The 26276-nt window shown below is 51.2% G+C and overlaps 1 protein-coding gene and 1 long non-coding RNA gene across 7 annotated transcripts in view; one reads left to right on the top strand and one right to left on the bottom strand.

Annotated features, from left to right (window-relative positions):
• TNS4 (tensin 4) overlaps positions 1 to 3427 on the bottom strand; it is a 22404-nt gene extending 18977 nt beyond the window's left edge. For all 3 annotated transcript variants that reach the window (XM_036339054.1, XM_036339055.1, XM_036339058.1), the window contains exon 1: positions 3291 to 3427. The gene's annotated coding sequence lies outside the window, so the exon portion shown is untranslated. The remainder of the gene's footprint in view (positions 1 to 3290) is intronic.
• LOC118671207 lies at positions 697 to 26276 on the top strand. 4 transcript variants are annotated; one of them, XR_004972658.1, is made up of 7 exons: positions 3405 to 3498; positions 4466 to 4548; positions 11209 to 11284; positions 11788 to 11847; positions 22841 to 22917; positions 23623 to 23743; positions 25482 to 26276. It is a non-coding gene; the product is annotated as an uncharacterized LOC118671207 (long non-coding RNA). The 4 variants fall into 4 exon arrangements; XR_004972657.1 differs by lacking the exon at positions 25482 to 26276 and having other exon boundaries at positions 23623 to 23836; XR_004972656.1 differs by lacking the exons at positions 3405 to 3498; positions 23623 to 23743; positions 25482 to 26276 and adding an exon at positions 697 to 1179 and having other exon boundaries at positions 22841 to 23102.

Genomic DNA, 26276 nt, shown 5'->3' with positions numbered 1-26276 from the left:
AGTACACCACTGGGCAGGTTAATTCACTTCTCTGTGCCTCAGTTTCCTTCTCTGTAAAATGAGTTAATATTTGTAACATGCATAGAATAGTGCCTGGCACATAGTAAGCATTATGCAAGTTATTGTTAAATATAATAACGTCAGTAGCAGTTTATTAAATATTCTCTATGTCCCAGCCTTATTTGTTAAATAAATACTAGCTAATGTTTACTGAGCAATTTCTGTGTGCATAGGCACTGGTGTTTACACACAAAGTCTTTTAAAACCCTCTTAACAACCCTCTGAGGTCACACTATAATTACACCATATTACAATGTGAGGATGGAACACAGAGAGGGGAGGAACTTGCCCAGGGGTGCGTGGCCGACCAGTGTCAGAGCAGGGCCGGACCCCAGGCTGCCTGATGTCTGAGCCCCTGCCTTTAGCTGCTACTTCCCAGGGGCCAGTGTGTGAAACCAAGTGAGCAGGTGAGCAATCATAAGCAGTGTCACCAGGGAGGAGGGGAAGCAGAGGGGACTCGGTAGGCACTGGTGGGGAGGTCAGGGAGGACTTCCTGGAGGAAGAAACATGTAAAGGGAGGCAAGAAGAAAAAGCAGGAGCTAGCTGGCCAGGTAGGTGGGGATGAGGCAGGTGTTTTCAGAAGCTTGACAGTCAGGGGGGATCAGGAGGCACTATTGAGCGCCCGGGAAACAGGGAACTCCTAGGGTAGATGGAAGAAAAGATGGGGTGGGAGTGAGAGGGGGCAGACTGGCCAGACCCTGCAGAGCCTTACAGGCTGGGCTCAGTAGTGATGTCTCAACCCTGAGGGCAAGGGCGAGCTACAGAACAGTTTTGAGCTGGGGAGTGATATCATCAGATGATATTCACCCCTGGGGGCCCATCCAGGAAAGAGATGTTTCAACTTCCTCAGTTCCCTTCCTGTGGAAAGTTCTCCCTGTTGTCTCACCTTAATACCACATGTCAGTACTTCCCTGCAGGCGGGGCTGGGTAGGAGGCAAGAGGTTCTAGGACTGAGGCTGCCAAGAAAACTGTAAGCAGCGGGGACACGCTGGTCACACTACACTGCATGCCCCGAGCCTCACCACTTGCCCCCCAATATTCCTCAACTCTGCTCCTCCCTTTTTCCAAGACGCTGTCATCACATCCTGCTTTAGAGTCGGACCCCCAGTGCTGGAAAAGGTACGGAGATCAGCCTGGGCCAAATGAAATGAGAACCTGAAGATTCAGATTCGATTCCCAGCTCATACAGTTCCTTAAGGTGTAATCTGACCTTAGTTTCTTCATCTGTGAGATGGGCAGAGGAACTCCTGCCCTGCACCCACCCCCGGCCCCCACCAGAGAGCCACACGGAACCAATGAGGTGCTGCTTGAAAAAGCAGTTGGGTAACTCGAAATACTACTTAGAAATAAGGGCTTGTCTAGAGTATAACAACTTCATAAGAAAAAATAATAACAGCTCCCACTTATCGAGCATTCACCACGTGCCAGGAGCTCATCTATGTGTGTTACATCTGCTCACTCGCATCTCACACTCCGAGGAAGTTCTGCACCCCTAGTACCAGCCCATTTTACAGATGAAGACACCGAGGCTCAGAGAGGCTAAGAAAAGTGATAGAGCTGGGATTCAAACCCCGGCCGCGGGACTTTGGACTCTTAACTCCTTGTACCACATTGAGTTCAAGTGCAGAGGGACCCCTGAGGTCCAGAGAGGGGTTGTGATTTGCCCAAGTCACACAGTGAGTGAATGAGGAAAGCCAGGCCCCTGCCAGACCTCTCCTTGGCCGGGTCCTGGAGCGGGTGGCACAGCCCAGGCTCCTGCAGCGTGTCTATAAATGGCAGTGGACGGGAACCGGCCTCTGAGCTTCTTCCTGGGGGCAGCTGAGGACACGGAGCTGTGGCTTTTCCCTCACGTGCTCCCAGAGGCCTGGCTTTGCTGGGGCAGGATCTCGGCGTGCCCTGCAGGGTTTGGTCCGGGCCCCGCAGAGGAGGCTGGGGTATTGACTTTATGGAGGACATCGGGGGGCCTGGGTCTCCCCCCCAGGAGGAGAACCCAGGATGCCTGCCTACTGATTTGGAAACTGCTTTTGTGCCGCCCTGGACTTCACTTGTCCCATCTATATAATGGGGACAATATAATGACAGATACGTACTTAACACCTACTCGTTTCATTTTCTCAGTGGTCTGTGAGGCGGGTACTCTTCCTGTGGGGCTGGAGAGGCTCCGGGATTTGCCCGAGGTTACACAGCCCACAGGACCCGGTGGTGGGATTGGGACCGGAACCTGGGTGGTCGAGGCTCCCACGCCCGATGCCTGCGCTTCGTAGATTTAGGGCCCCTTTCACCTCTTTCCATCCTGGGATTCTGGAACCTGAGGGACAAGGCTGGGAGGCTCTTTTTCACTGTTCTCACTTTGAACAGTCCCCGAATCACCCTGGACCTCCCCAGGCAGGGTCTGGGCTCAGTGTTTTATCCCTGGACATCCTGCCCACCACTAGCTCTCTTTCCTGCTCTGAGAGGCAGGGGAGGGTGCCTGGGGCTCAGGGCTGTGTGTGTGTGTGTGTGTGTGTGTGTGTGTGTAGGGGAGGGTGGGGGTACATGGTGGGCACGGAGGGCTCCAGCCAGCTCAGGCCTATTTATAGGTCCCTCCCACCCACTCCCCCTTCAGATTTTGACTCAGATCTTTCTTTGTTCCCAAGGGCTCAGGAGGCGGGGAGCACATCTCCTCTGCTTCATAGCCAACCTCCCCCAAGCCCAGGTCAGCGAAGGGAGCGGGTAGAAGAGAGGGACGCCCGAAGCTCCCCCAAAAGCCCCTTGCCTCAATAGTCCAACCCCTACTCAACCCTATCCTGGTAGAGTGGCTTCCGGTTGTCCCATCCCCTCCACCCAGACCCAGGGACCGCAGGACCAGCGAAGGCCATGGTCCCCCCCCCTGGGTGCCCAGCAGCCTGAGGGGCCCAGCACCGGGGCTCAGGACCAGGCTGGGAGGCAGGAGGCCTGGTTCTGTGCCTGTCCCTTCCCGAGTCTCCGTGACCTTGGGCAAACCTCTTCCCCTCCCTGCACCTTGGTTCTCTCATCTGCACTCAGAAGGGTACAGATTTGCTCCCTCAAAGCGTTAAACGCCGGGGTCTGTGGTCCTGAGACCATGTCTCTCAGCCACAGCCACTTCCCCAGTTCTCCCCACCTGCGCTCTGAGCCCGGGCCCCAGAAGTGGAGAAGCAGAGGATACAGGGTTAAACGAGTCCGCTGGGAAGGTGATTGCATAAAGCTCCTTGCAGAATAAAGGCACCTACCTGGGGTCCAGGGCAGGCAGTGGCTGAGTTCACTTCTGGCTCCTGGGATCAAGACAGCTCAGAGGCCAGGTGAGGAGTGAGGGAGGCGTAGTTCACTTCAGACTTAAGAGCACCCACTATCCTGCCCTCCCTCCTCCCCTCAGGGCCCTACTTGTGGCTGACAGCCGCCAGGCCCCACCCCTCCCTTGTCTGTGGGCTCAGGACTCAGGTAGGGTTGGCTCCAGCACAAGGAAGGGAGGCCTCGGGTGGGGGCCTGGCCTGGCCTGGCCTGGCCTGAGGGGGGCTGGGGCTGGGCTTGTGTGAAGGGCTCCCAAACTCCCTGCTTCCCCGGCCCTCGGCCCCTGCCTTGGCCCCACAGGCATCACCTGATCAGGGGAGACCTGCTTGGCTGGGCAGGGACTTGTTAAGACCAAGGTGCGCTGGATCTGGGCATTCCTCTGACCATGTGCCAACCAGGGGCGGGGCCGTGGGTTGGCAGAGCTTGCAGGGAGTGAAGTCCTTGACCTTGGGAAGGCGGATGGCCGTGGGCAGGCGACCCTTCCCACAGCCGCCTCCCGGGCCCGTCTGGCTGGGGCCATCCGGGGCAGCACAGGGGCTCCTTGGAATGGAGGCCGAGCACAGCTTTTGTCTTTCCTTCTTTTTCTTTTTAATCTGGGAACGGAGCTTTGAACTCAGGCTGGCGCTAGGCTGGAGGACCTTCTCCAGGGGACTCACTACCCAATCACCGCTGCGTCTGTCAATCACAGAGCATATAGCCTTTGCTTTCACACCATTTCCTAATGTGCTTCCATCATGAACTCTGTAATTTTCACGTCAACGTATGGCCTTAAAAAATCTGTTGAAACGGTGCCATCCCATAGGGCCCATGTGGCTCTTCTGAAGTGAGATGCTGTTATAGGTGTAAGATGCACATCAGATTTCAAAAACCTTGTATGAAAAAAGAGAACGTAAGCAACCTCATTCATCATTTTTTATATTAATTACACGTTGAAATGATAATATTATGTTGATATTGGGTTCGATAAAAAATAACCAGGGTAGAATGTGGTCCTTGCCTCTCCCACCTCCTGAGGCTGCCCCAGAATCCCTGGGCTTGTGGCCCCATCGCTCTAGTCTCTGCCTCCTCTTTGCTTTGCCTTCTCCTCTCTTACCTCTTCTTGCTTCTCCCTTGTCAGGGCGCTTGTGATGGCATCCAGGACCCACCTGGGTAATCCAGGGTAATCTCATCTTGAAATCCTTAACTACAGCTGCAAATCAGGTAAGCGTGATAGGGGCTGGGATTTGATATTTTGGGGCGGCCATTATTCAACCAACCACATGTAGTTCCTAGAAATGTAGAATTACGTAAGCGGTTGGCATTATGTTTCTTTGGACAACTTTGGGCTGCAGTAACCCCGGCCTGAGGGAAAAGCATCCCAGGCTCTTGAAGGACATTGAAGTGGAGGGGGCTGGTGACCAGCCTGGGGGGGATCAGAGAGGCGAGAAAGAGCCTGGGGTGTTCCGGGGACCCTTGGCGAGGTCTCTGTGGCTGGAATTCAGGGTGAGTGAGGGAAGACTGTTGGATGAAGAATTTGGAAAGGCAGTGTGTGTCTAGCTTCGCCTCTACCCTGTCTTCCCCGCTGAGCCTTCCTGGCCCCTGCATTTCTCACCTCCCTTGCCGCTGGAATTCTGGCTGGGCAGCGTGGCCTGGGGAGGTGGCTTGTTGCTGCCTCCGGTCTGCACGGTTATGGAGACACTGGGTTTTGGGGGAAGCTGCCTTCCAGCACCTAGCACACAGGTGTGGGTTGTCGCTGAAATGACTTCCTGACCCTTCTATTAGTTAAGTGATGGTTCTTGAAGGCAACAGAGTCTGGGTGGCTCCTGATTCCTTATCTTCTTGATGATGCCAGAGGGGGCAGTTCCAAGGTGGGTCCTGTTGTCCCATCCCCTCCACCCAGAGGGTGTCTCTGGGAGACATTCCTGCAGGTGCAGCCAGCTGGTCTAACCCTCCCAGTGATTTAGTAAGTACCGAATTACCTGCGTGAAATTCCTTTCCGCTGAAATTAGCTCATGTGGTTTCTGCTTCCTGCCGGTGACTGATGCAGGTGGGCTGGGTGGGGGGAGAAGGACCTGTGGGTTGCCCTAGGCAACCTGGCTTTTCTGCTGTGAGCAATGGAGATACAGAGGAAGCTTAAGCATTTTTTAAAAAAAATTATTTTCATTTATTTATTTAAAAATTGTTTTAAAACTTTCCATTACAGTTGACATGCAATAAATATTAGTTTCAGGTGTACAACATAGTGATTAGACATGTAAATAACTTACGGGGTGACCACCCCGATAAGTCTAGCACCCATCTGACACCATCCATACACAGTTGTTACACTATTATTTTTTTAAATATATTTTATTGATTTTTTTACAGAGAGGAAGGGAGAGGGATAGAGAGGTAGAAACATCGATGAAAGAGAAACATCTATCAGCTGCCTCCTACACACCTCCTACTGGGGATGTGCCCGCAACCAAGGTACTGGAATTGAACCCGGGACCTTTCAGTCCGAAGGCTGACACTCTATCCACTGAGCCAAACCAATTAGGGCTATTACACTATTATTGACTATATTCCCTATGCAGTACTTTACATCCCCATGACTACTTTATAACTGGCAATTTGCACATCTTAATCCTCCCCTCTTTTTCACCCATCCCCCCCAAGCCCCTCCCATCTGGCAACCATCAGAATGTTCTCTGTATCTATGAGTTTGTTTCTGTTTCGTTTGTTTATTTTTTTTAGATTCTGCATATAAGTGAAATCATATGTTATTTGCCTTTCTCTGTCTGGCTTATTTCACTTAGCATATACCCTCCAGAGGAAGTTTCCAAGCAGAGCAGAGAGGGAACGGCATGAACGTATTTGTGCCATAGAACAACAATTCCTTTGCTCCAGGCAGGTGATGAGCCCCCTATGAGGGTAGCAGCGGTGCAGGCCTGCTTTTTCCTGCGACTCTCTCTTCTTTGGGGTAGGGACAGATACAAAGATTGGGGAAGGGATGTTCTTTGCTACGATGGGGCAGAGAGCTGACATGGGTGGGTAGGCTCCTGAACGTCCTTGGCTCTCTCTGTAGCACGTGAGGCAGCGATTCCCAGCAGAGAGGAGAGTGAGAATGTTGGTGACCAAAAACCAGGCTCTGCATCCAGGTGCAGAGAGAGCAGAGCAGGTAAAAGGCCAGACTGCACTCTGGATGCCTGCATGTACACTTACTCTCCACGGCCGGTTTGCTGGGCCCACCAGGAAAGACCCTCTCAGGGCCACCGATTCCCTCTGAGCAGGAGGGGAGTCTCGTTTTCACTCTCCTGTGGCAGTGGGAGGGGTGAGGAGGAGCGTGAGGGGATTATCCGAGGGGAGGGGATGCTGGTCTTTATGATGGGGATGCCGATGGGAGGTGGAACACGTCTCAGGTTTTACTCTTCTGCATCTCTGACGTCTTAGCTGTAAAATGTGCATGCCTGGCCCTGGCCGGTGGGTTGGGCGTAGTGGGCGTCCTGTGCACCAAAAGGTTGCTGGTCTGATTCATTCCCTGTCAGGGCACATGCCCAGGCTGCAGGTTCATTCCCTGCATGCAAGAGGCAGCCAGTTGTTTCTCACATGGATGTTTCTCTCTCTCTCCCTCTCCCTCTCTCTCTCTCTAAAAAATTGACTAAAAAAAACTTTAGAAAAGTGTGCATGCCTGAAACTCTACCTGTGTGATAGGTGAGGCCCAATCTGGGAATATCTTTCTTATGAATGCCCTACCTATACAGGGTGGGTCCCCTGCAGACTCTAATACCAGAGCTGGAGGGGCCCAGAGGTGCTCAGTCGTCCTTGAACTCAAACTTGATTGCTCATACATCATCGGTAAAAAATGTTAAGCAGGCACCCCTGGTATCTATGTATTTATAAATTACATACATAGAGCTTTATAAATTATGTACATGAACTAGATACATGAATATACATTAGTATGCACATTTAAAAATATATGTACATGATCAGATACATTATGCTTATATAAATAAATTATATATGTATGTTATATTATGTACATTATAAAACGATATAAACAAAAGTGACAAATGTAATAAGTACAGTTTTAAAGTAATTTTTATGGCATTTCACTTAATAATGGCACAACATCCCTTTTTGTTCTGACAATGAGAGCCATGCCATTAAATGTGCTTCTTTATTTTTGAAAATCCTGGTTTAACACTTTGTGGAAGGGCGACGTGAAGGCCTGGGACTGAATTTGGTTTATTGCAATATTCAGTGTGAAAGGCTGTCACAGCTGAAGAGGGGGCCTCATGAAGATACCTAGCCCCAGACGGATGCCACGCATTGTGGGCCTGGCTCATTAAATCATGACATTTAGTTTTCAATTTTCAATGCCATCTACCCATTATGCAAAAGTTTTGTTCAAAATTGACTTTCAAATTTCCACCTTCCCTCATGTCAATCAGTTGTCCTCACAACGAAATCGGAATATGTTGCATTTTAATGCTTTTTGCAAATGGGTTTAAAACCCACTCAAACACTTCATTTGGAAGAGTTTTATAAGCAAGTTAAAAAATTCCTTTTTGTTCTGTGTGTGTGTGTGTGTGTGGGTGTGGGTGTGTGTGTTTAAGGGTAGCTATAAAAGATCTTGGGAACACACAAGGTTTTCAACAACAAAATCATATAACGATGAGAACATTTTGAAACGTTACTTCCAAATCATACTATGTTCCTTCCAAAAAAGGTCCTCCCCCAACAGCTGTTTAAACGTCACCTTGACCCTGATGAAAAGAGATGTCATTTCTGGAATGACATCTGCTGTAACTCTCAACAGACAACCCTGTCTCCCCTCCCTGGAGCATCAGGTGAAATCACATCCTAGGATTAAGGTGAAGTGCTGCTATTTTCTTGGTGTTTCTTTGCAGAGATCATTTTAGGCCACTTGTCTGTTGAAAGGCGGATTAATTTAGTGCGAACCACACTACAATCTGCAAATTCCACTGAACTGGGCCTATGTAAATGGCAGGATGTCACCATGTGTTGAAAATTGAGCAAGAGAGTGAGGAGGCTGCCCCCAAGTTCTCTGCTCCTCCCCCTAGACGTTGACTAATATGGGGGGACACAATTGGCCAAAAACACACCCAGCACCCAGGTCAGTCTGGATGTTAAATATCGGTAGAGCCGAACTTCCCTACTTTAGACAGAAATGCATGTAAATGTGTACATTGAACTTTAACATTTTCTTTCCACGTGCCAGCAGGTCCTTCTGTTGCCTGAGGGCATGTGCACTTCACTCTGGAGGTCAGATCTCACTGGACCATGGGTCAGCTTGAGGCACAGAGAGGGAGGGGGCTTAGGGCCCATTGCAAGTGGTGACAGAGCCGGACTGAAACTCAGGTCCTTGCCTTCAGGGCCTCCCCTGACCCCCACAGAGGTGTGTGGAGGCAGTGCAGGCTGGTCAATGCGGCCCCCAGAGGGACAGGTGTTCTGTGGTCCCAAGAACCAGTGCTCTCTGGGGAAGCAGGTCCATGCCTAGGACAGGTGTGAACATGCTTCTTTCTGTTAATTTTTGTTAATCCTCACCTGCATTGATTTTTAGAGAGAGAGGGAGGGAGGAGGAGAGACACAGAGAGAGGAACATCAATGTGAGAGAGACACAGAGATTGGTTGCCTCCCACCGGCACCCTGACCAGGACTGGGGATCGAGCCTATAATCGAGGTACATGCCCTTGACCAGAATCGAACCCACAACAACCCTTCAGTCCGAGGGCTGACGCTCCAACCACTGAACCAAACTGGCTAGGGCGAACATGCTTCTTAATAGTGTTCTGTTCCTTCCTGGCCCCTTCCTGCCTTATGACAGGCCGTCTGGATCACTCTGCTCAGGGGTATGTCGTGTGTCCTCTCTGGACAAATTTATTTGTCTTTGGCTTGGGGCATAGTTCGCTGTTTCGTACACCTCAGAGTTAAATCTGAAAAGAAAACCAGCCGCCTGTGTCCCAAACCAGACAGGATGGGGCTCAGCACTGTCACCCTCAGGTGGCCCTGCTTGGGCCCTCACTGTCCCTGAGAGAGGGAAGGTATAGGGACACACCTAGGGACATCAGCGCCTGTGTCCTACTCCTAACCAGGAGCAGCCGTAGCCCAAGCTGCTGGGCCATCTGCCCAGGGCCTGGCCTAGAGAAGGGGGTCCCTGGCCAGCTTGGGAGAGGGGGTGAGTACTGTGTGTGATCCCGAGTACCCCTAAGCTCGAGTTGAACTCATTGGATACCCAAGGCCTCCTGCTGAGCCTAGCAGGTGAGTAAGAGCACACTCACTGCTCTCACACCTTTCTGGCCCCGCCTGCGTGCACACCCTTGTTTTCATGTCTTGAGCTTAGCTCTGATGACATTGGCTGCACCTGCAGCTCTTCACACACAGCCGGCCTGGAGCCATGTGGTCAAAGGGCGTGGCATCCATGGCCGTGCCTATGCTGTCTTTCCCCCAGATTCAAATCTCCTTTCCTTCTGGGCACAGAGTGTGACTATATTTCCCAGCTTCCCCGGTAGTTAGATGGGGCCGCGGACTGAGTTCTGGACAGCGCAACGTGGCCAAAGAGATGTGAACCATGTCCTAGTCTGACCCTTAAAACACCCCCTTTGGCTCACTCTCTTCTCTGTCCGATGGACTGATGTGAAGGGCTCAGGGGAGATGTCAGGGCCCTCTCTGCAGTCAGTGGAAGGAGCCTGGGCCTGGCCCACGGCCATTGCACCTGTGGAAGAAAGAAGTCTTTATATGGGAAGTCACCAAAATGTTGGAGAGGGCACAGCAGTGGCAGCCTGATTAACGCAGTGTCTGACCCCAGATGGGGAGTCAGGGGACTTGAATTCTTTAAGATTTTGTCAGGCAGCAGAGTGTAGGAGTTAAAAGTTTAGACTCTGGCCCTAACCGGTGTGTCTTGGTTGGAGCATTGTCTCATGCACCAAAGTGTCCTAGGTTTGATTCCCGGTCAGGGTACATACCCAGGTTGTGGGGTCGATCCCCGGTTGGAGCATGTATGGGAGGCAATCAATTGATGTTTCTCTCTCTCTCTCCCTCTACTTTCCTCTCTCTCTAGAATCAATGAAAAAATATCTCCGGGTGAGGATAAAAAAAAAAGTCTAGACTCTGGAGTTGGACTCCCAGGAAATTGGCTAATGGATTTGCCTATTCTGGATATTTGATACAAGTAGAATCATACAATGTGTGATTTTTTTGTGATTGGCTTCTTCCACTCAGCTTCGTGATTTCAAAGTTCACCTGTGTTCGGCATGTGTCAGTACTTCATGCTTTTTCGTGGCTGAGTAATATTCCATCGTGTGGAGACTACATGTGCAGGGCCCTTTCTTAACTGGCTCTACGATGGTGCTGGGCTGGGAACTGGGGAAGTCAGTGGGTGGCTTTCTCTGTGCCTCTTGGGGTCTGTCACTCTAGAATATGCTGCTGGGGTCTGGGGACCCAGGGAGACCGCCAGTCTCACCACATCTGCTAGTCTTTGCCACCTGATCCTGAAATCCTCCCCCGCCCCCAGCGGCAGTGGCAGCACCACCTACAGCTGGTGCGGACTGGTCCCAGGGGGATGCTCCTGTTTCAGGGCTCCCAGCTGTCTCTGGTCAGGGTCTGGAAAAACTTGGAGCCCTTCTCTGGTGACAGTTCTGAGGTGACACAGGGTGGGGAGGTGGGGGGAAGGGGCGCATGGCCTCAGGACCTGGGATTGCTCAACCACGGAGCCTGGACGGCAGTGGGAGTCCAGCCTGGCACCAGTGACGTGGGCCCTACGCCCAGAGAGATGCTTAGGTCTTCACTTGTGGAGCCTTTTTTTCCAGAAAATTTAATTCCACATTGTTTTTCCAGAGAAATTTAATTCCACATTGTTTGTTCTCTGCCCCACAGCCGCCTCAGCCGAGGAAACCACGGGAATCTCATTTGAAGAAGAATCTGGCCCAAGGAGCCCCCTCCCCATGAGCTGGTGAGAGGGTGCCCAGATTTCAGTCGCAGCCACCGCACCAGCAAACCCCAGACCACAGGAATGCACAGGGTCACCTGGGGACAGAGGGAGGGTGGCTGGACAGTGAGTGAGCCCATGGGCCTGCACCACATGGGGGTCTGCTGTTTGGCCACACGAGCACTGGAGTCCGAGCCCCAGACCTTAGTGTGACTCTGGACTCTGGCACTCTGGCCTGGGATCTTGGTGGTCACATGTGTGGCTAACCACGCTCACCTGGCCACTCCGGCCCTCAGCCAGACTCAGGCCGGGAGCCGAGCTTGGCAGTAAGAGAAGCCACATAGGAGGCCAGGTGAGTGAGGGTAGAATTTTCTAGTCTCCGGGCCCTGCAGGCTGAGCTGGAGAGGCACCCAGCACTCCCAGGTGCCTCCCAGCACCCAGGGGAGGGAACCACAGACTCATGGCATCGGTTACGGGAAAACACTGTGCCAGGCATGTCACATAAGCCATCGCTTTTCTTCTTACAGCTGCTTGATGGTGTGGCTGCCATTCCGCATTCCCTTTTACAGAAGAGGAAACCGAGGAAGGTAAAGGGACTCAGCTAGCGTAACAAGGTACCCAGGGTAGAGGCTGGGCGGAGGGCAGCCGTCCCCAAACACCGTGTTCTTTCCACACGGCATTCCTGGTCCCTGGCCCTCAGACTTGTTTCTTGGTGGGATCAACGTTGAAATCACACATTTAAGTGTTTTTTGAGCTGGAATGGACCTGGTGCAAGTTGCCATTTCGCAGGTGGGGAAATTGAAGCCCAGAGAAGGAAGGCGTTGTGTCCCGAGTCACCCAGGCCTGTCCCCCGATGCTCACTGGCCACTTGGTTCACATGGGTAGAGCCAAGTGTCCCCGAAGCCAAGGCTGTCTGCAGTGGCCAGTGGGACAGAGACTCCCAGCGCTGCAGGTTCAAAGCCTGCCTGTGGATCTGATCCCGCCTCTGGTCCTGAGAGTGTGGACGGCTCAGTGCACCTGTCCCCACGACCGTGACAACAACCCCAGCCCCTGTTGACAGGGTTCAGGAGCATCGGGCTGGTAGGCGAAGGGCTACCCCACGCTGTCTCTCACCTTAACAGGTTGTGTCCCCTACATTGACACGAGGGTGGGAAAGGGTCCAGCTTCCCATCTCAGCTCAGCCACTGAGGTTGGCCATTACTTACTGAGGATTTTCTGGGAGCAGTCTGGCTGTCTGTGTGCTCGGTGCCGGGGAAATGAAGATGAAATCATGTCCCTGCCTTCAAGAAGTTGACGGGCTAGTTGGGGAGGCAGATCTTCAGTTAAACCATGACTAGTTCATGGAGTCTTTGCTCTAAAGGAGGATGTGTAAGGTACGGTGGACGTGTGGGGGAAATCAAGGTGGGCTTTCCAGAGGAGGCAGGGCTGAGCTGGGACTAGAAGGTTATAGGCCAGGTGAACAAAGCAGAGGTTATTGAGTTTCGAAAGTGGGTCCAGCAAGTACAAAGGAATAGATGTGTATAAGGGGATTGAGGACTAACTAGAGTAGTTGGAGCGTAGGAGGTGGGGTGGAGGTAATGATGGCGTGGGGAAATTAAGTGGGCTAGGGGGTGACACCAGATGTGAAATCCTCACGTAGAGGTGTTTGGACTTCATCCTCAGGGAGGGAGGAGGCATGAAGGATCATGGGACTGACACAACCAGATCTGTGTTCCGGAACGTTCTCTGGGCTGCATCAGAGATGGCCTGTTGGGGGTGGGGAGGGCAGCCAGGGAGCCAATGTAGTGACCTGGGTGCCAGAGGGTGAGGCACCCTCAGGCTGGGCAATGATGGAGAGGATGGAGGGGCGACAGGATGGGTGGACTGTGACTGATGGCTTGTGAGTGATGGGGAGAAGGGAGTTGGTTTCTGGCTTTGGTGACTGGGCAATGGTGGTGCCATTCATCCCAAGCGTAAACTGGATTTGCAGACTTGGTGGCGGGGTCGGGATTCATATGAATTAAGTTCAGGGCCTGATGATTTGAGGTGCTCATGGGACATCCAAAAGGAGACATCTGGGTGATGGTTGGTTTGATAGAAGGATTTGGAGACCAGAAGAAAAGTTAGGACTGAAGTTAGAGATCTTGTTTTATCACTCTAAATCAAATGCAGATGAGTCAGGGGACTACGGAATGCTCTGGAAACGGTGTAGGCTGGATTTGGCAGAAAGGGTCAGTGCCCTGTCCATGTCCCCTTGGCCCTGCAACCCTGCAGCTCTGCCAGAGGACTTTCTCTGAAGCAGGAATGTGCCATAAAATGAATCCCACACATTTTTTGGTTCCCACTGCATATAAAATTTATGTCGACACGACGCTGTAGTCTATTAAGTGTGCAGCAGCATGATGTCTAAAAGATATGCATACCGTAACTGACAAATACTTCATTGCTAAACAATGCTAACGGTCCTCCAAACCTTCAGCAAGCCATAAGCGTGTTTTCCATGCCATTCCATTGCACTTCATCCCACCATGCATTGCATTTCTTAACATTCTGGCTGTGGCTCACCAAATGGGTTGAAGTTTGAACACTGGCCTGGACACTGAGCTGGCTGCCTGTAACCTCCGGAGAGTTTTACTCCCCGCTGAGTCCCCAGGCACAGCACAGTGCCTGCCGCACAGAAAGGCGCTCCCTCCATATTTGTTGATATTTGTTGCATGGCCGTGCAAATAAGTGAATGAATGGCCTACCCCACCCAGACAGGAAAGTGTGGCTTTGATCAGATTCTTCCGTTGCTGAAAAAAAAAAACAGCCCACTTCCTGTGGCTTTGATCTCCGCTTTCATTCTGAACTGCCCTGCCTCGGCCAACAGCTGCCCGGAACTCATTTCCTGCTCTTGCGCCACCTTATCTCTCTCTCCAAATACTCCTGAGCTTTCTCTTTCAGGGTGCGTAGGCGCGCCCCCAGGCCCTCCTCCCCACACCTTTTGGCAACAGGGTGGGGCTGACCTCTTGACTGGGTTAAGTACTTCCCAAGTCTCAGCCCCGCTGGGGTGCAGGGCATATCTGGGCCAGGTGTGTCCTTCTGCCAGATACAGGTCCACATCCTGCTGATGGTCTTTGGGGGGCAGGAAAATAGGGGTGGGGGATAGACATGGATGAAATAACCATGAGAAGTCTAATGATCAACTGTAAGAGATGTGACAGAGGAAAATTCGAGGCTACCTTGAGAATGTGTGCCCTTGGGGACCAGGGAGGGCTTCCCCAAGACCGAGACAACCTGAGACCCGAAGATGATGGGAGTTAAAGAGGCAAAGGGGGTAAAAGAGAGAGAAAGAGCTGACAGGAGGTGAGAACTGCAAATGCAAAGGCCCTGAGGTAGAAACAATAGCATCCACTTGAACCAAAGAGAACTAAGTGAGCCTGGCTGCTGTGGCTCAGAGGCTGAGCATCACGGGTTCGATTGCTGGTCAGGGCACATGCCCGGATGCGGGCTCGATCCCCAGTGGGGGACGTGGAGGAGGCAGCCATTCACTGTTTCGCTCTCATCATTGATGTTTCTATCTCTCTCTCCCTCTCCTTCTCTGAAATCAATAAAAATATGTAAAAAAAGAAAAAGAAAACAGAAAACTAAGCACTTCTGGTGCCCAAAGAATGAGGGGCTTACAACCACCGAGGCTGGAGATTTTGGATTTATCCCAAGAGCAGTGGAAAGCAACAGTGTTTGAAGAATGATGATGACACTCTTTAGAAAGCTCATTTGGCTGCAATATGGCTGAAGGATGGGGTGGTGGTCCAAGTGAGGAAGCTGGGAGACCAGTCGTGAGGCTGTGGTAGCTCCAAGGGGCAGCCCCATTTAGGGGGGTGGTGGTCAAGGTGCATCACGTGACTGGCCTTAAGAAATACAGTATTTCCTCCGTCATTTGTTCCTTCAATGCTTTTAAACACCTACCGGGAGTCTGCTCTGCCTAAGTGCCCTGGGGAGCCAGAGTCAGGCTGGGCTCTGCCTTCAGGCAGCTCGAATCTCTCTGGGAGGACAAACTAGGGCCAGGGAGGCCAGAGTGTAAGTGCAAAGCGCTCTGGGAGGTTCAGATGGCACATGCCCCAAGGCACAGGCCCAGAGGGAGTGTGGGCACCTGGAGCGGGTGCTCTCCTGCAAATGCTGTTGGTGAGAAGTCAGGAACCGTCATTTGTAGGATTCAGGTGGGGTGGTGGGCATGGGGGTGGGATACAGCGCTGTCTCCTCCTCTTGGGCAGCGGGGCAGCTGCAGGGTGTGCTGGGGGTCAGGAGGTCCAGGTGGAAGCCTGGCTCTGGCTTCTCTAGGGCGGTAACACGTCTCTGGGCCCCGGGAATCTCCCCTGTGCCCCGAGGGCCTGTCTCCCTTTGCAAAGGCTCTTTTCCTGGGCGCAGTGGGGTGTGAGAGGGCACATGGTCTTCCCAGTGCCGCTAGGCCAGGTGAGGACGTGTCCAGCCCCGGAGGTGTCCCTTTCCTCTTCCTGCCTGAGTCACCTTCCTTGGAAGCACAGTGACCCTGCTTACTCAGGGAGTCCACTCCCCCTCCACCCCCCGCCCCCGTGGCCCTGCCCTTCGCCGGGGGAGGGATCGTGGAGGAGCCCTGAGATGTGTCAGTGAGCAAGCCCAGTCCCACACTCGCCCCCCAGGTAGGGCCTGGGTCTCCCCCTTCGGGTGGGGATGGGATGTTTCTTTTCCTTGAAATGGGCTCCTGAACAGCTGTGAAGAGTGCTCCCTCCCAGAGGCCTTGTTGACAGTAACCTCCCTGCCCCCCAAGCCCCTCAAAAGGCTCTGAGGGCCCCTCTGGATGTAGGGGATGGCACATGGTGGGGCTGGTTTGTGGGGCTGCAGCTGCTGCCTCCCCATGTGTCCTCCTGGTGCCCAGGGTGTTGGTGGTTCTAGCAGGGCCCCCATCTGTGTTCTCAGACGTCAAGGTGCTTCCCCATAAGGCCCCTGGCCCAGGCCTTGCTGTGCCTGGGAGCACGGGCAGGATGTGTGGGGCTCCTAGGGACTCATGGAGTGCAGGCCTCTGATGTCGGGGCTGGTTTTCCTGTCCGCCTGCCCGGGTGCTGACAGCAGGGCTCCCTCCCTGCCTCTTGCCTGGCCTCAGGGTCAGCTTCACAGACCAGGCGAGGACGCTGTGCACAGGAGGAGGAGCTGCCACTGTCGGGGGGAGGGGGGTGGTGTGCAGGGGGAGAAGGGGCTCTGCTGGCCAGCACCAGGGGCTCTGGGCAGCCCCACCACTGGCCCCCACCTAGGGACCTCCTCCTAAATTCCAATTTAAACACGCACAACGGAAAAGGATTGCAAATAAACCCCGGACAAAGATATTCCCAAGAAATTCCTAGGATGCCAGGCCCTTTGTGCACACAGACGTTTGCCAATCCGTGTAGATTAATAAAACAGATAAGTAGAAGCTAACCCAGTGGAAGGGGTTGGGCACTGAGGAAAGGGATAAGCACCCCAACGGTTCAGCCCCTCCATCCTCCTGCCCCTCACTCTTCCCCCAATCCCCCCAAAAGCTTCTATCTAGATTCTCACCTCCTCCGGGGCATCGGGGAAGGCCGTCCTGTTGTTGGTGATGGGTTGCAGGAAAAAGTCCCTGAAGGACACCTGCCAGTCAGCTGTCATTGCCCGAATCCCTCCATTCACTGAGTTCCCTGTCCTACCAAACCCCGAGGAGGGAGCCAGCAGGACCGATTTCCCTGGGTCCATCCGAAGGAGCCCAGGTCCAGAGTCGCTTGGTGGCCGCAGAAAGAAAGGAGAGAAGTGTCAAGGGCGTGTCTGAGGTGTCGTTTTTGGGTGGGGTGGGGTGGGGGGCATGGGGGTGGGATACAGCGCTGTCTCCTCCTCTCCGGCAGCGGGCCGGCTGCAGGGGGTGCTGGGGGTCGGGAGGTCCGGGTGGAAGCCTGGCTCTGGCTTCTCTAGGGCGGTAACACTTCCCTGGGCCTCAGTCTTCTCACCTGTAATAGGGGGCCACACTTCCTGCAGCCTCGAAGACAGAACCTTCAGGTCTTGTGACAAGATGCCCCGAGTAAGGGATACTCTCAGCCCGGCCCGCAGGAGTCCCCTGGCCCAGGCTGACCCTCGGTGGGAGGCCCTGAGTGTCTTTCTCAGGGTTGTGGGGGTCTTCACAGTCGTTCCTGAGCCTCTTCAGAAGGAGTGGCTCCTCGTGGAATGTCCCCCCGCACTGTGAGCTGTAGGCAGTGGACCAAGGCTGAGAGGAACTCCCTGTGGTCGCCTCACCTACCTCCCAGACACAAACACAAAAATGTCCCGAGGTGCCGAGGCACTCGCCACACCCTGGAAAATGTTTTCCGCAGAGCATTCCCTCAGCGTCCTGAGTCACCAGCCCCTTCTCTCCCGGCGCCCTGCGAACTGGTATTTGTCTTTTCCATGGACATTCTCCCCAGGGACGGAAGTCAGAGTCATGGGTTCAAGTCCCTTTTCCATCACCAGTGGTATGCCCTGGGTCACGTGTTACTTGCTAAACTCTGTTTTGCTGTTGTTTATGGAATAAGGAAAATAGCATCAACCCTGTCAAGAGGCGGTGAGGCTTCAATGAGATAACACATGTGTGAAAGGACGGAAATTATCCGTGTGTGAATGTTCCTCTCCAGTTGCTCCCTGCTCCCTGCCTCTTGGAGCAAATTCGGGTTTGGCTTCCTCGGTGTCACTGCGCCCCTCAGCCTCTAAGGAGGGTGCTGATGGTCAGAATCATCCTTAGGCGAGTGGGATGCAGAATTAGGAGGAAAGAGAAGAAAAAGGATCAGGGGCGAGACTAAAAGGGGAGGGAGGTTTGAGAGCAGCAAGAATGTGTGAGCGAGGAGAGGGAGTGAAAGATTTAAGGAGCATCACTGTGATCTACAAATCCATTTGTTAGGGTTAAGGAACTCAAGTACACTGAGTTATTTTGAAATGACTATTTATTGGTTGCCATCTTGGATGATAGCTCTGGACCACTGGGTGATGACCTGGTAAGTGGCAGGTGCTTGGCACACAGTAGGCACCACGGCTGGTGCTGTGTCTGCTCAATGATGGAGGGTGCTTGTGTGTTCGGTCTCCATATCAGACTGGGTGCGGGTGTGATCACTTTGGCCTGGGAGCTACCAGAGGGCTGGAACTGTACTTTGCCTCCCCACCCCCACCCCCATTAGACTGGGGGCTCCTTGAGGACAGGCACTTTGCATTCTTCATTAGACCAGTGACTCCCCGTGTGGGCGGTGTGCTTCCACCCCTAGGTCCCAGGACAGGGTCCTGCTCACAGTGTGTGTCATATCTCTAGTAGCCTGACTAAGGGCCTGACCCTGTCTGGGTGGGAGGTGAAGGTGGAGGGAGGAAGCGGGGAGAGGTCAGGGCCCAAGCTGTTTTCTTCTGCCATGTGCTACCCAAGAAGCGAAAGAAAAGAGTAACAGAGAAAGCATCCTGCCGCAGCCCAGCCCCAGAGCTAAACATTCATCCTTAAGAATGAAAAGCTCTTCTTCCCGCCCAGTGGGTTCCCATAAACCCAGGTGTGCTCTGTCTGGTCCTCCTCACTCTGTCTCATGGGGCGGGACCAAGGCTGAGCCAAGCCAAGGCCGTGTCTCGTGGAGCTGAACGTGTCTGCTCGCATTTGGCAAAGCGGCGGGGTTGGGGGCGGAGGTCATGATGACAACAGCGCAGAAACTCCTGCGAGAAAAGAACAAGGTGTTTACCCCGCGGACAAGTTGGGATCTGTCTGTTTGGGTCATGGCTTGGTTTTTGTGTCTCAGCCTGGCAGTTGCTTCAGGCTTTCCACAATCTGGGTTGGTTTGCTGCAATTCGATTAGATTCCATCATTTCCTGCGTGCCTACTGTGTGCCAGCCACCGTGCTGGGTACCGGAGGGCCCCTGAGGGGCGAGATCAGGATGTTGCCTTTAAGGAATCCTTCTCGCCCAGAGGGACAGAGGTGTGCACAGCTCTCTCTGTTGCAGAGACTGGAGCTACCACAGATGTGTGAACAGGTGTCAGGGAGGCACAGAAGATAAGACAATGAATCTTCTGGAGGTTTGGAGAAGCCTTTTTTATAAAAATAATGTATTTTTATTGATTTCAGAGAGGAAGGTAGAGGGAGAGAGAGAGAAACATCAATGATGAGAATCATTGATCGCCGCCTCCTGCACGTCCCTACTGAGGATCGTCGAGCCTGCAACCTGCGTATGTGCCTGGACCAGGAATCGAACTGTGACCTCCTGGTTCATAGGTCAACGTTCAACCTCTGAGCCACACTGGCCAGGCTTGGAGAAACCTTTGTAAATGTGGGAATGTCTGATTTGAAACTTGAAGACCAAGCAGGCACTCAAGAAGTGGCTGAGTGCCCTAGCTGGTTTGGCTCAGTGGATAGAGCATCGGCCTGTGGACTGAAGGGTTCTGGGTTTGATTCTGGTCAAGGGCACATGCCTGGGTTTCAGGAGACAGCCGATCAATGATTCTCTCCCATCATTGATGTTTCTGAGTCTCTCTCCCTCTCCTTTCCTCTCTGAAATAAATAAAAAAATATTTTTAAAGAAAGAAAGAAAAGAAATGGCTGAGAGGTGAGGTGGAAATAGCATGAACAAAGTGGGGGCATGGCGAGTAGCTCAGTATGAAGTGTGTGTGGGGGGGATAGTGATTAGCATTTATTGAGCACCTACTGATCACCCGGTTCTGTGCTAGGTGCTTTGCCCGTATAGTATCTCATTTAATCCCCTCAGTAATGTAAGGAGGTGGGTATTGGTGAAGAAACTAACATTTGCAGAGAACAGATGGCTCTGCACCAGCATCTGAACCAGGCTTGTCTGACTCCAAATTCCATGCTCTTTTTACTAGACCAGTGGTTTCCTGAATATATTCTATGAAACTTTTAGGACTCTGAGAAGGGGCTTTAGGGACACGTCTGATTTTAGCTTCGTATTTAAAATGTGTTTTAATCAACACACACGCTCAAACCTTGTTATGTAATAAAGAAAAGTTTTCCTTCCATCTCTGTGCATATTTCTGAATTTATTGTAAATGTGTCACTGATTAAAAAGACTGCACAGTCTGCTTGGGTTTATCCGTGGAAAACAGGGATAGAGCACACACCCCTGCCAGCCGCCCTCCATCACGAGGCCAGTGGGACTTCTGTGCACCGTGGACAATTAAATGCACGGGGTTTTATCTCTTCTTTCTCTGGAAATGTCTTAGGAATAAATAATACACGTATAAATCTTTGGGGGGAGGGGGTTGAGCCCTAGCCAGTTTTGCTAGAGCGTCAGCCAGTGGACTGAAAGGTCACGGGTTCGATTCCGGTCAAGGGCATGTTCCTTGGTTGCAGGTTTGATCTCCGGCCCTGGTCGGGGCTCATGTGGAAGGCAACCAATCAATGTCTCTCTCTCTCACATCGATGTTTCCTCTCTCTCTGTCTCTTCCCCTCGCTTCCCCTCTCTCTAAGAATCAATGGAAAAAAATATCCTTGGGTGAGGATTAACCAAAATAAAGGGGGGCGGGGTTTGAGGGTAGGGCATCTGTGGACCAGAGGAATTTCAACAAGTTTTTGGAGGAGCTTGGGGTTTGAAGGAGGAGTGGTGACGGAGGAAGCAGGACAGAGGGAGTTGCAGTCTGTAATGCACAGGGCAGGGTCTGCAGCCAAGGCGGGAGCTGGTCTGCTCACAGCCGCTTGAGCCTTGGATATGCTGGGTGCAGTGGAGGGTGGAAGGGAATATGGGGCTGGAAATGGGGGCTTAGTTGAAAGTCTACAAATAGAATCATAAACCTCCCTCACCCTTGTATACAGAGTGTTGAGATATGACCCTTTACCGCCCTTTCCCCCTAAAATGGAGGGTCTCTGAAGACATTAAACTGTCTAAACAAGAGTAGGAGCTCTGGGCTTTAAGGTGGCCTCCTAGACTATAAAACACGCTGCAGGCTGACATTTAGAAGTTCCAAAGCACAAAGATCAGCTCCGTCTGAAACAAAGCCTGCCATTCATCTCTTATCTGTGTACACAAAGCCTCCAGAATACTTGTACTGCCTTATTCCAAAAGATGAATGGGCAACCATAAGCCAGAAGCTATTTGAAGAAACCTGAAATATGAGATAGAAAGACTGAGATAAACAAACGGAAAGTAAGACCCCTGAGGAAACAGGAACAGTTTATAGGTAAGAGAGAACTTAAAGGCACTGGATCTGTGAGACAAGGTTATGAAAAAGAAACAAGTAGAGAACAAAAAAGCCCCTGGCCATAAAAAATATAATGAAAACTCGGTGGACATGTTGGACATTAAAGTAATCACCCAGAAAATAAAGCAAACTATGAAAGAAAGAAAATTTTATCAGAAAAAACATAAGAGATGACAGAAAATAAAACTACAACAGAGGTCCATTTTCAATTAATAAGTATTTTAGGAAAAAAGAGAGAAAGCAGGGGAGATAATTTTCAAATAAACAATTAAACAGAATTTTCCAGACCAAAAAGATTCGTCTTCAGACTAATAGAGCACCTCAAGCCCCCAACATAAAGAAAACACAAAATATCCAGGGACATGAGAAGACATCTCCTAAAAGTTTCCAAAGAGAGAAAAAAAAAAATCACCTATAAAATAATAAAAACCAGATTTCTTACCAGCAGTGCTGGATGCCAAAAGACAATGGAAAAATAGCTTCAAAATTCTGATGGAAAATGACTTTTAATTTAGAATTCAATACCCAGATGAACCGTTTGGTACTAGGCCAGATCAAAGACATTTGTAGATCCATAAGGACTCAGTAAGTTTACTTCTCACATATTCTTTTTTTGGGAAGTTATTTGAAGACGTGCTGCATAAAACAAGGAAGCAACCAAGACAGGGGAAAACATGGGATTTTTGTCAGCTTGTCCCTTAGCTTGGTGTGCAGTTTTACTAATGACTTTGTGTATTTTGGGTGTGTTTTTTCCTTTGTTAGGTTTAGGTACCAGGATTATGTTCGCTCTGTAAAATGAACAAAATGTTCTATGTTTTTATTATCTGAAAGTGTTTGCACAGGGAATAATCTCTTTCCTCAAGGTTCACCCAAAAGAATAAAACAAAACAAATCAACCCATTTAGATCTTTTTTTTTTTTTTTTTAAAAAAAGGCAAGCAATTCTTTGACAATATTTTCTGTGTTTTCTTTCATCATTGTTTTGTGACCTTGTGGCAGGTCATTCTGCTGCCCAACATTCATTCTTATTCTTCCTTTGTTTGAAATAATCCAATGTGCCAACTTAGAAATTACATTTCATAGGCTCTCTTGCAGCGGTGGGGGTGGGGGGCAAGTGTCACAGTTCTGGCCATCGAGGACACACACGTGTACTGAATGGAGTTTCCAGAAAAGGGACTTAGCTGTCCCTTTTCCCTTCCTCCTGCCCAGAATGTAAATAGGACGCCTAGAAGTGGAGGAGGGAAAAAATCCTATGGGCATGAGGACAAAACCCACTTGCTAATGCTGGTGCAACAGAAAGCCAGAGGGAGCGTTGGTCCTGGGTGGCATCAACCCAGCACTGCTTCCCTCTGCATTTCCTGTTTCGTAAGAAAAAATATGTCCCTTATTAGTGTGATTACCAATTATTTAATTTTCTGCCTTTCTTCCCCCCAGCAAATTCACCTTCGATGACGCAACCTTTAACCTCAGAGCTGCTTGCTGGAACAGAAGCTTTTCGATTCTGTGAAAAGGTGTTGAGCACATTGAAGGCCGTCATGAAGCTCTGAGTCCTCTCCCCCTCCTCCTATCAGCCCATGAAACAGGAACTTACACCCTCTTGGAAGCACTGGGGAGAAAGCAGTCCACTTTTTTTTTTTTAATATATTTTATTGATTTTTTACAGAGAGGAAGGGAGAGAGATAGAGAGTTAGAAACATCGATGAGAGAGAAACATAGATCAGCTGCCTCCTGCACATCTCCCACTGGGGATGTGCCCGCAACCCAGGTACATGCCCTTGACCGGAATCGAACCTGGGACCTTTCAGTCCGCAGGCCGACGCTCTATCCACTGAGCCAAACCGGTTTTGGCTCAGTCCACTTTTTGGCACCGCCTCCCTGGGTCCTCCCTGGGAGAGGAGGTACCGAGTACGCACTGCCCAGCCCCCTCCTGGCTCTCTCTCTGGGACTGACCTGACCCATGTGCTCTCGCTGCTCCTGCCTCCTCTAGGCAGTGAACACAGGGCAGCCTTCAGTCGTCCAGCTGCTCTGCTGTGAGTGGGCGGGGGTGGGGGGTGGGGGGTGTGGAAGGGGTGGGGGGTAGGGTGGGGGCCAAATCAAGGGAGAAGCAAAAGGAAGCCCGTTTGGGCCTTGGGTCTAAGCCACATCCTCCAATCCATCTGGGCCAGCAATACAGCTGACATTTTAATCCCTCCTTGTCTCCGGTGACTATTTCTCAGTTGGACCAGAACTTGGAGAAGCGAGGGGTGTGATTAGCACCTGCAAACCCCAACATCTGCTGAATACGTACCCCCCGTGGGAAAAGCCACCGTGAGAGGAAAACAGAAGTTTAAAGTTTTGGTGATTATTAGACAGTACTTCTCTGTACCTAACTGATTCTATGTCTTTTCATCTCACAATAAAATGCGTATCACGTTGTGTGTTTTTTTCCTAGATAAGAGCCTGGATTGAGAGCGAGGAGGTTCTTCTAGGCTTCACTACCACTATTTCGCTCTGGGGCTTGAGTTTTCAGGACTTCAATCTTATCAGTTATAAAATGAGTGGGTTAGACTAGAACCAGTGGTTCTCAACCTTCTGGCCCTTTAAATACAGTTCCTCATGTTGTGACCCAACCATAAAATTATTTTCGTTGCTACTTCATAACTGTAATGTTGCTACCATTATGAACCGTAATGTAAATATCTGGTATGCAGGATGGTCTTAGGCGACCCCTGTGAAAGGGTCGTTCGACCGCCAAAGGGGTCGCAACCCACAGGTTGAGAACCTCTGGACTAGATGATGGAGAGGGGCCATCCCAAGCTTTGATAGTCTTTCAATCACTCCACACGCTTGTACCACGTAGCTAGTACATGTTGAGCCTGTGCCGGCGGCTGGTTATATAATATTGTACAAAACAAACATGACCTCACCAACCTGGAGTTCAGAGTCCAGTGGCCGAGAGGGACATCAAATAAACACATAAACAGATCTCTAATTACATTTCACTCTCTAGTTTAATAAAATGCTCATCGGTGAGCGGGAGGGTTGTGCGTAGCCTTCCTACTAGTCCTCGCTCACCCACACCGAGGGAAAGCCTTGCTGGTTGGTCCAACAGCCACGCATGGTGGTGCCACTGAGTCAGAGCCACGTGCTCAGAGAGGCATAACAGGGAAGCTTTCAAAGGGCTGGCCTTTCGGATTGCAAACAGGTTAAACATAATAATAACACGCTTGCTATAAAGATTCGAGCACTGCAGAAAACAACACATTAAAAAGAAAATCTCTTTTCCTTTTCCCCTCCAAGCTCCCTTGGAAATAGAAACAATGGCTAGATGCCTGTCCTTTTAGCGGCCTGCGTACTCAACTGCAGGCTCCAGGAGGGCGGGGATAGGACCTGCCCGGTTCATTGCAGTATCCCTCGTGGGAGCTCAGTAACCATTTGTTGACTGAATACATGAATAAGTAATAATCGCACATAAAGGCTCAGAGGAAGTTTTTTTAAGATCAAAAAAGGAGATCATGGTTTTTTTTGTACCTTGCATATATATATATATGTTGATTTCAGGGAGGAAGGAAGAGGGAGAGAGAGAGAAAAACATCAATGATGAGAGCAAATCATTGATCGGCTGCCTCCTGCATGCCCCCTATTGGGGATCAAGTCCATAACCCGGGCATGTGCCCTGACCTGGAATCGAACCCATGACCTCCTGGTTCATAGGTTGACACTCAACCACTGAGCCACACCAGCCAGGCTACGTTGCTTTTTTTTTTTTAACTTAAAAATCCAGCCCTAGCTAGATTGGCTCAGTAGATAGAGTGTCAGCCTGTGGACTGAAAGGTCCTAGGTTCAGTTCTGATCAAGGGCATGTACCTCGGTTGCAGGCTCCTCCCCAGCCTGGGCCCTGGTCAGGGCCCATGCAGGAGGCAACCAATCGATGTGTTTCTCTCACAACGATATTTTTCTCGGTCTTTCCCTTTCTTTTCCACTCTCTAAAAATCAATGGAAAAATATCCTCGAGTGAGGATTTAAAAAAAAAAAAATCCACAACAGACATCCTCCTATGTATCAATGTCTAATTTGTCCATTCTGCTTGTTTTAGGTTGGATTGTTCCCCACACCCCACGCCCAAAAGATACGCTGCCGTCCTAACCCCTGGTCCCTGTGCCTGTGGCCTTATTTGGAGACAGGATCTTTGCAGATGCGATTGAGTTCGTGTCTGATTAGGGTGGGCCCTCATCCAACAGGACTGGTGTCTTTAAAAGAAGACAAGAGATGGCGACACAGGAGAATGCCACGTGAGGAGAGAGGCGGAGCCTGGCACCACGAGCCAAGGACCACCAAGGATTGGTGGGCAGCGCCGGAAGCTGGGAGAAGGCAAGGAAGGATTCTACCCAGAGTCTCAGAGGGAGCCTGGTCCCGGCTGACCTTCCAGCCTCCAGAATCGTGAGACAATGAATTTCTGTTGCTTTAGGCCCCCCAGTGTGTGGCATTCGGGACAGCCGCCCCAGGAAACAAATATATTCCCCTAAAAGGCTGTTCAGGTTGCTTCCAATGTCGAGCTGTTATAATAATGAAGTCTGAGCAGTGTGGCTGGGCCTGGCCGGTCCGGAAACCCCTGGGGACAATCATGGACCCAGCCGTGGTGCCTCAGCCTCCGCTCGTACCTTGGCAGGGTTGCCAGACAAAACACCAGACGCCCGTGTCATATTTGGGACATATCTAGTCTAAAAAAAAAATCCTTTGTTGCTTAGTTGAAATTCAAATTTAACCAGGCCACCGTGTTTTGATTTGCTAAATCTGGCAACCCTGACTCTCAGGTTTCCCAACTGTAATCCCAGACAGTGGGGTTGTGGGCCACCCGCCCTGTACCCGAAGGCGGGCAAACACCCTGGTT

This window comes from Myotis myotis, unplaced genomic scaffold (genome assembly GCF_014108235.1).
Source record: "Myotis myotis isolate mMyoMyo1 unplaced genomic scaffold, mMyoMyo1.p scaffold_m19_p_17, whole genome shotgun sequence".
NCBI classification, from domain to species: Eukaryota; Metazoa; Chordata; class Mammalia; order Chiroptera; family Vespertilionidae; genus Myotis; species Myotis myotis.
The sequence above is the reverse complement of the archived record's forward strand: the minus strand, read 5'-3'. Positions and strand labels throughout refer to the sequence as shown.